We start from the raw sequence: 10,344 nt of genomic DNA, 5'->3' as shown, positions 1-10,344 counted from the left end.
GGTAAGTAGTTTGCCCAAAGACACACAGTAAGAGGTGGAACCAAGATGCTAACAGAGGGGCACCCGGGGGGCTCAGTCGGTTAAGCGTCCGCCTTCAGCTCAGGTCATGATCTCACGGTCTGTGAGTTTGAGCCCCACCTTGAGCTCCATGCTGACAGCCTGGAGCCTGCTTCGGATTCTGGGGCTTCCTCTCTGCCCCTCCCCCACTCGCACTCGCCGTCTCTCTGTCTCTCGCACTCTCAAAAATAAACATTAAAAAAAAAATTCTAATAGAGACAATCAAACTCTCAACCACAGACAAACGGCGCTCCAGCTACACGGGCAAGGATGCTTTTGAGGCCTAGAGGTGACATAAGACAAAGGGCCCCGTCCTGCCAGAAACCCAGAGAACTGAAGCAGAACAGGACCCCTCAGACGCCTTAGAACGGGGACGGCAATGGCCCCTTGGCCAGAATTACAGAGCAGACAGGGTGAGTCAAGAAGGTGTCCCATGCCCAGGCACACCTGCTCCACACACCCAGAGTCAAGCAGGTGCCTGGGTTTGCTCTGGAGACACGGGTGTTGGGTCAGTGCTACTCGCTCAGGCTCCCAGCTCTTGCAGGAAGTGGTCAAAAAGAGGACAGAGAAGCCCCCTTATACCTTTTTTAAAAATTTTTTTACATGTTTATTTATTTTTGAGACAGAGAGAGACAGAGCATGAGTGGAGGAGGGGAGAGAGAGAGAGGAGACTCAGAATCCGAAGCAGGCTCCGGGCTCTGAGCTGTCAGCACACAGAGCCCGACGCGAGGCTCGCACTCACGAGCTGTGAGATCATGACCTGAGCCAAAGTCGGAGGCTTAACCGACTGAGTCACCCAGGCGCCCCTCCTTTACTCTTTCTCCATGCCACCAAAGGACAAAACTAAAACAACTTAGTAATGAGTCTGAGTCATTTCCCTTTAGTCAAGGGAAAACACATTGCAGATGGAGAGTAGGTGCCTTATGAGCAGGGGAGCACTGTTCCTGGGGATTTGGGGCAAGAGCGAGTGTATAGAGCTTTAGAAGAGGCACTCGGAAACTGAGTGTGATTGGCTAGGAGGTCAGGGATTTTCTTACAAGGCCGGCAGGTCCTGTTTCCCAGGGGAAGGTGAGTCAGCTCAAGCAGGGTTGGAGGACGGACTGGTGTGTGTTAGGTTCCTTGTCCCGTAAGCGCAGGCTCACTCAGGTTTGAACTTGTGATATGGGCTGGGCCACTGGGGCAGCCTCCGCTTTGTGGGCCCCTACATACAAATTCACTTCATCAGTGCCTAGACCTTACCTAGTCTTGCCCTTCATAGACTAATGCCAGTGTCTTCAATGCCTCAAATCTCGGACACAAAATGAAGGGGCTTATGCTGTTGTTATAAGCCAACGCTGTTATAACTACAGCGTCTCAGAAACACATGCACTAAAACCTTGGCTTGGAAGCCCAACTTGTTCTGGAAACATGCTTGTAATCCAAAGCACTCGTATATCAAAGCAAATTTCCAGAACCACTGGCCCTGTTGCGATCATGTCATGTTCGGCATCACGTACCCCTCGTATGGCAAAACATCGCTCGTTTATCAAGTTAAAATTTATTAGCAATGTCTGCTTGTCTTGCAGAACACTCGCAGGACAAGTTACTCGCAATCCAAGGTTTTACTGTATTCAGAATAACCGCCAGCTTCACTGAGCCCCAGTGACTTAGAAATACTCTCTGGGCTCCCAAACTGGAGTAGGGAAACCAGGCCTTTGGTGGAATGGGAGATGTAAAATGTGAAATAGGAGGTTGCGTTTACTTTAAAGAGAAGCCAGATCCCTGTTGCTTCCCCTGGAGTCTGGATGTCCCACCGAGTGTGGCAAATGTGCCTAAACGCAGCCATCAACAGGTGACACGGAGCTCCGATCCCCACCCCAGAGCTCCCCCGCTGCTGCCTCTTTTGTGCCCGCAAAGAAAACCAGCACATTATCATTCCCCAGTCATCCTACAAGTTGCTGAGCCTTGAAACCTCCAATGGGGGCAGCTGCTGGGACATCGCTGCAGGGGCAGCGCCACACTTAATTGCTTCACCCGCGGATGCCAGTTTATGGGGCCTTCGCTCTGTATTTAACACTGAGCCAGCGATGGACGTTCACTGTTGGAAAGCGTGCGGTCCTCTGCACACTGTTTTGTAACTGATGGGGGAAGATGCCCTCTCATTTGGCAAATTGTATCTGGCCTTTCCAGCCCAGCGGTAATTAGTGTTTGTTCTCATTCAATGGGCAGATTCAAAGAAATACAGCTCTCATTAGCTCTTTCTCAATTAAGAAAAATGCTCATCTGCCCCCATGACTCCAATGTGGCTACCAAGCTGGAACTTGCTTGAATTACTTGGCTGGAGGGACCGGGGAGGTCATGCATGCCAGCCAGCTGTCTCTGGTACTTCACCTCCAGTCCCAGTGACTTCCGTGTCCTCATAGTCCCTCCGGCTCCCCCCACCCACCCGTGCCACACCCCCGAGAGAGAACAGGAATGCCCATAACAAGTACTTGTTTGTTGAGTGCTTACTAGGTACCAGGCGCTGCCCTAAACAATGCACAAGAGCCAGCTCGTCAACGATGTAGCCAAATTAGCTCATTTAGACATGGTCACAAATCTCTGGCCCTAAGGGTCACAAGAAGTCAAGAGTTGAACAAGAACTTGAATGAGACTTTTAAGTGGTACTTCTGACACCTACGAACCGTGTGACCTTGGGCAAGTCACCAAGAGGAGACCGACCCTGTCGTACTTGATCAGAGCCCAGTGCCAATAGGCGAAGCTCTGGGGTGGCTGTATCCATGGGTGGGTTCTCTCCACTTTGCCCCCGTTCTTCAGACTACACCCAGGCAACTGACTTCCAAATGCTGGTGATGATGGGCCACGGGGATCTGAGGGAAAAGGAGAGAATGGGCCAGCCAATGGAATACCTCGGGATCATGTGTGAGATATGAAAATACCTCCTGCAAAATCGTGTTTGTACATTTGTAAGTGTTAACTGGCACATCCTTTATGGAGGATAATTTGCCAACATGTCAAAGTTTCAAGTACACATACGCTTTGGCCCAGCAATTCTATCTCTAGGAACTTATCTTAAAGAAAGGCAGGGTAAATGTGTGTACAAGGATATCTGTGACCAGATTGTCTTTACTACATAAGACTGGAAACAATCTAGATCAGGGACTAAGTAAGTTATGATCTATTTGCACACCAGACTATTCTGTGACCATACAAAAATAAGGCAGCTTTAACTTCATTCAACTTCATTCAAATCTCCAAGATATTTTGTTAACCGAAAAGAAGCAATGTGTTATTACTGGTATACTTTAAAAAGTGTCTACACTCATTTGCTCATAGATGCATGAACCATCTCTACAAGGAAATCCACAATCTGGTGATAGTTCCTGCTTCTGGGGAAGAACTCAAGGTGGCTTGAGGTCCAGAATGAGAGGGATACTTACTTTCACTGTCTACCCTTTAGAATCTTGAGTTTTTTGCCATGGGAATGAATCAAGTGGCCCTCATTCCATCAGTTGGAGGCCTTACGAGAAAAAGATTGAGATCCCCCAAGGAAGAGGGAATTCTGCCTCAGAACTACCTTCAGACTTTAGAGACTGCAACATCAATCCTTCCATAGGTCTCCAGCCCATTCTATAGATTTCAGACTTCTCAGCTTCCCACAACTGCGTAAGCCAATTCCTTAAAATAATGAGAGAGAGATGCTATTAGTTCTGTTTCCCTGGAAACAGAGAATCCTATGAGAATCCTAATCCTAATCGGTAGGGATGGCACACATTGGCATGTCCTCTGCTCATGTCTTATTTGCTAGCGTATGTATATACAGCCCGGCTAGCTAGGCTTTGAAGGCCCTCGTGAGCATACTGTCTTCATCACCAATGTATGTCTAACATTCAACAGCGAATCTGCTCCAGGAACAAGTGCTCACTAAAGATGTGCTGGGAATGAAGCGGCACTTTTGCAGACAATAGTCCTGATGCTAAATGCTTGGGTTTGGCTCATCTGTACATCAGCATCCACATCAGCTCATCGATGAGGAGAAAGAAGAAAAGAGAAAAAAGCCAACTCCTCCCAGTTGTTTGCAACTACCAGGACGCTTTCTTCCATGTATTTCTTTTTACACAGCCACCTGAAGATTTATCAGAGGCAACTCGTTGTTTCGCATCGATTAGGCAGGCGGTGGCTGTCAAGCTTTCACAATGCAGGCCTTAGCCTACCCTGCTTCAAAATTAAAATAAAGAACTCTCTTTTGAAATAAGAGATGTTTAAATGGGGGGGCAGAATATGAAGAAAAATGTCATCTGTGATTACCACCTTCCCTTTGACCCCACATGTCTATAGAATTTCACTGCACCGTTTAAAAGAGGAAATTACGACCCCTGCCTCCAACATCAAAATACCGTTCCTGAAAATCGGATGGAATCCTATATTAGAAACCTCTGCGGATGTCTTCCACAGAAGTTTTTATTATTTGCCATAGTTTTGAAGGATTACAGATGGATTCATGTTTTACAAGTCAGCCTGAATCAATCTGAATCCTTAGGTGAGTAAAAAACCAATTGGTTTAGGTTTCTGGTCAGTAAGATTCTCTTCAATGAGCACCGACAGCAACAATTCCGTTCCTTATAAATCAATAAGATTGATTTATAAGCATGTCAAATGGAGACCTTATTATACTTCCTATTTTTACTGCTCTGCCTTCAGCTGTCAATCCAGAAATTAGAGGCTCCCCGCTGGGAGCAAGGAAGCAACAGGGTATGAGGCCTTCAGAGGTCATCCTTGAAAGCAGGAAACACTCAGCTTTGACCCGGTCTGCTGAAATCAGTGCGACATGGCACAGGGAAAGGAAGCAGATGGCAGAGTATAGTTATAGCAATATTTTTCTTTATTATACGATTTGCATTAAATTCTGTTAAAGGAAAAGTAGATGAAATCGACCATGAGGGATACAGAAAGAGGATGCAATGAATCGCATTCCAGATGAATTTTAACCAACACTATAGGGTTTGTGGTAGAGGCTTATTGTTCTTTTAATAAAATTATCTTATTTCCTTCCATTCTAGGTTATATGGAAGAGTTTAGTATGAGACATGAAGAAGAGACCCCTGACCTGTAGTCCCACCATCAAAACATACCACTATTAACATATTAAGCATATTTGAACACAGTAGTTGCCCTATGCATTTTTTTTTTTGAGAAGGAGGGAGGGAGGGAGGTAAGGGGGAGAGAGAGGCAGAGAAAGAGAGAGAAAGAGAGAGAGAGAGAGAATGCATGAATGGGGAAGAGGGGCAGAGAGAGACAGACAGAGAATCTTAAGGAGGCTCCCCACTCAGTGCAGAACCCATTGAGGGGCTCGATCACATGACCCTGGAGTCATGACCTGAGCTGAAATCAAGGGTGGGATGTTCCACTGACCGAACCATGGAGGCGCCACTCTGTGCATTCTATATAAAAGGGTGAATCCTGCTTTTTCCACTTAACATTATGATAAAAGAATGTTCTATGTTATTGTAACTTCCTCTTCCTTGTAGAGGCTCTTCTTATCCTCATTCGGAGAGGTAAATCCTTTTTAAGAGTCCAGAACTAGTAAGCAATGGAGCTAGGAGTCTAACCCTGATTTACCCACCTCCGAAACCCATACTCTTTCCAATATGCCAAAACACCTTAAAAATAGTTAACTCCTTTCGACCCAGTAAATCACCTTTTGGAATCCATATGGAATCTGAAATGTACAAGATAAGCCTGGAACATCTTGAAATGCAGAGAAGCAAGAAACTATCAAAGACCAAGTAGATCGTTTCAAAAGAAAGCTAACTTGAAAGGCATCCCATTAGCCAAAATGGCACAGTATGACTATTGATTAATATATTAAATATATAGAAATTCATTCAATTAAAATATTAAATACATAGAAATTCTTGAGTTCAAAATGACACTTTCTAAAAAAACCTACTAGTTGCCATTGGAGGTTATAAGGACATAAGTCATTACTCTGAAAATTGATAAACAGAGAGAATCAAGAATTTGTCTGGCCTTTCCCATACGCACTGTATTTCAAGGTGGCAAAATTATTGATGAGGATAAATTCTTCCGTATCGAAGAATTGTGGCTCACTAATGCAGAAGGAATGATGGGAAGAAAATTGCCCTTTCAGGCCTTAAAGAAACACTGGCCATGGCGTCCAGTAAACGCTAAGCCATCAGTGAAATGTTTTCCAAGCTTGTGGAGGACGGGGCAAGCTGACGTCACTGGGACTGATCACTGGCATCACTGAATGTGAGGCAACTGGGCATCCATGAGTTCACGCTATGATTCCACAGGACGTTTACAGCATAAGGAATAGTGCAGCCTAAAAAAAATTAAACTTAAGTCAAGTCTCAGGTCCAACTACTGGTTTATAGAAAGTACAGAGACAGAGGAACGAGTTAACATCACAGAGAAATCATCCTCCAACTGTAGAATATGGAACATAGAGGATAAATAACTTGATTTCTCTAACAAACGCAAGGGCACAAGAGGGGAGAGGGATTATGTAGACAAACTCCTTAAGACAGATAGTGACTGGGCAGTTTATGGACTTTATTGTGTCTTAGTATTTGAATAGGCCAGCTGTTTGAGACAGTTGGGGAAGTTTGAATATGGATTGTGTATTAGAATATTCAGGATATTGTTATATTGGAGTCTGATAATACCCAGATGGTTATTTTTTTTTCAAGTCTTACTATTAAATGCACATAAAGTACTTTATAAGGAAAATGACACAATGTCTGGTATGTCTTCAAATATTCCAGGAAGACATTGTGTGTGTGTGTGTGTGTGTGCGCGCGCGCGCGCGCGCGCGCACGCTTTTGTGTTGTTGGAAGGGGTAGAAGGTAGAGATAGGTAAATGAAACAAGCTTTGTGACATGTTGATAATTTGAACCTGAGCATTGGATAAATGACGGTCATTAAACTATTCTCTGTTCCTTTGTGTGTTTGGAAATGTTTATATGAAAAACTTTTAACACTAAAAAGTAATGTTTAGGGGGTGCCTGGGTGACTCAGTATGTTAAGTGTCTGACTCTTGATTTTGGCAGCTCAGGTCATGATCTCACAGTTTGTAGGATTGAGCCCTGAGTCGGGCTCTGCACTGACAGTACAGAGCCTGCTTGGGTCTCTCTCTCTCTCTCTCTCTCTCTCTGCCCCTCCTGTGCTCACATTCACTCTCTCTCTCTCTCAAAATAAATAAACTTTAAAAAAAAAGTGATGTTTCAGAGGACACTGAAACACGTAGAAATGAAAAGATTAATCACATTCTATGTTGTTCTGGCATCTAACACTACCACTAAAATAAATAAAAAGAACATCAAAACTATCAGCTTGAGAAAGAAATTGAGTGAGGGGTGCCTGGGTGGCTTGGTCGGTTGGGCAACCCACTCTTGATTTCGGCTCAGGTAATGATCTCACAGTTCTGGGTTCAAGGCCCATGTCAGGCTCTGTGATGACGGCAAGGAACCTGCTTGGGATCCTCTCTCTCCCTCTCTCTGCCCCTACTGTGCTCATGCCCCCTCTCTCAAAATAAATATGTAAACATTTAAAAAAAAAAGACAAAAATTCAGTGAATTAAGAATTCTCTGATATACTCAGAGAACGTGTCTTTTTTTTTTAATTTTTTTTTTAACATTTATTTATTTTTGAGACAGAGAAAGACACAGCATGAACGGGGGAGGGGCAGAGAGAGAGGGAAACACAGAATCGGAAGCAGGCTCCAGGCTCTGAGCCATCAGCCCAGAGCCCGACGCGGGGCTCGAACTCGCAGACCGCGAGATCGTGACCTGAGCCGAAGTCGGACGCTTAACCGACTGAGCCACCCAGGCGCCCCACAAACGTGTCTTTCTTGATGCTAAGAAGTAATTTGGAGATGGGAAGAGAACTTACGTTCTGCAGATTGCTTGTCTGTGATCCTCTTTAAAGAGGATAAAGTGATGATTTGTTTGTTACAAAATCTGAAGCAGTGGATCACAAAGTGGAGCAAATGAATTGTGAGGAGGGGGAGGAGGAGGAGAAGAACACTCATAATGGCCCCTCTTTCCCTGGGATACTGTTAAGCAAGCCAGTAGCATTCAGGGGTTAAAAATAAGTCCATTCACCATCTGCCTACACACATTCCGTATAATGACAGATGGAGATCTAATTTTAAAACATAATACATTTAAAAAATACTTCAGAAACATCTATCCAAACAATGGATTAGAACTTGATTAAAAAATAAATAATTGAAACCCCAAACGCTCATTGAAAAAAAGGTGCTAGGTAGAGACGCCTTCTCCCGGAAACAAAGCCCTTTGCGTTCAGTGTTTGCCACTGAATGAAACGGCGAAATATTTTAATTTTCAATTTGTAAGGGAAAAGTTATTTACTCTTAATCACTAGTTTGGTTTGATTTTTTTAAATATATTTTATTAATGGCGTATTTTGGCAAATTGTTATGTGTGACCATTCCACTTCAGTGTACCTTGATTAGAAGGAAAACTGGCTAGCAGTTTTTTGGTTTTTAAATTTTTTTTAACTTTTATTTATTATTTTTTTATTTTTTTAAAGTATTTTTTTTTCGTTTTATTATTTATTTTTGGGACAGAGAAAGACAGAGCATGAACGGGGGAGGGGCAGAGAGAGAGGGAGACACAGAATCGGAAACAGGCTCCAGGCTCTGAGCCATCAGCCCAGAGCCCGACGCGGGGCTCGAACTCACGGACCGCGAGATCGTGACCTGGCTGAAGTCGGACGCTTAACCGACTGCGCCACCCAGGCGCCCCTAACTTTTATTTATTATTGAGAGACAGAGTGACACAGAGCATGAGCAGGGGAGGGGCCGAGAGATGGAGAGACACAGAATCCAAAGCAGGCTCCAGGCTCTGAGCTGCCAGCACAGAGCCCATTGCGGGGCTCAAATCCATGGACTGTGAGATCACCCAGGCTGAGCCACCCCGGCGCCCCATGGTTAGCAGTTTTTTAAAATTGAAGATAATTAACATACAGTGTTACATTAGTTTCAGGTGTACAACATAATAATTCAACAACTCCATTACTCTATGCTCACCACAATATGGGTAGTCATCATCTGTCACCAAACAATGTTATTTCAATCTTATTGACTCTATTCCTATGGTACCCTTTTCAACTCTGTGACTAATTTATCTTGTAACTGGAATTTTACAGTTTTACAAGAGTTTACTTGTAACTCTTAATCCCCTTTGTCTGTTTCACCTTTTCCCTTTGCCCAGACTCTGGCTACCACCAGTTTATTCTCTGTATTTAAGTCTGGTTTTTTGTTGTTGTCTGTCTCTTTCTTCCTTTGTTTCTTTATCCCTTTTGTTTTTTTAGATTCCATATATGAGTGAAATCATATGGTATTTGTCTTTTTATGTCTGACTTATTTCACCAACTTTATACCCACTGGGTCCATCCATGTTGTTGCAAATGACAAGATCTCATTCTTTTCATGGCTGAGTAATATTCCATTGTATATATCTTCTTTGCCCGTTCATCTACTGATGAACACTTGGATTGCTTCCATAGCTCGGCTGTTGTAATTAATGCTGCAATAAACATAGGGGTGCATATATATTTTTGAGTTAGTGTCTTTGTTTTCTTTGGGTAAATACTCAGTAGTGGAATTAATGGATTATAAGGTATTTCTATTTTTAATTTTTTGAGAAACCTCCATACTGTTTTCCACAGTGGCTGCACCAACTTGCATTTCCACTAACAGTGCACGAGGGTTCCTTTTTCACCAATAATTTTTATTTCTTGCCTTTTTGATTCTAGCCATTGTGACAGGGGTACAGAGATATTTTATTGTGTTTTTGGTTTGCATTTCCCTTATGATGAGTGATGTTGAGCATCTTTCCATGTCTCTGTTGGCCATCTGTAGGTCTTCTTTGGAAAATATCTATTCAGGTCATCTGCCCATTTTTTAATTAAACAAAACAGTATGGTACTGGCACAAAATAGACACATATATCAGCAGAACAGGATAGATTGCCCAGAAATAAACCCATGCTTGTATGGTCATTTAATCTATGACAAAGGGGGCAAGAATATACAATAGGAAAAACACCATCTCCTTCACAAATGGTGCTGAACAGCTACATGGAAAAGAATGAAACTTGACCACGTTCTTATACCATAGGCAAAAATAAACTCAAAATTGATTACAGACCTAAATGTAAGACTTGAGGCCATAAAACTCCAAGAAGAAAACAGGCAGTAATTTCTTTGACATCAGCCATATAAACATTTCTTTGACATCAGCCATATAAACATTTTTCT

This window comes from Felis catus, chromosome A1 (genome assembly GCF_018350175.1).
Source record: "Felis catus isolate Fca126 chromosome A1, F.catus_Fca126_mat1.0, whole genome shotgun sequence".
Classification (NCBI taxonomy): domain Eukaryota; kingdom Metazoa; phylum Chordata; class Mammalia; order Carnivora; family Felidae; genus Felis; species Felis catus.
Note: the sequence above shows the minus strand (reverse complement) of the source record.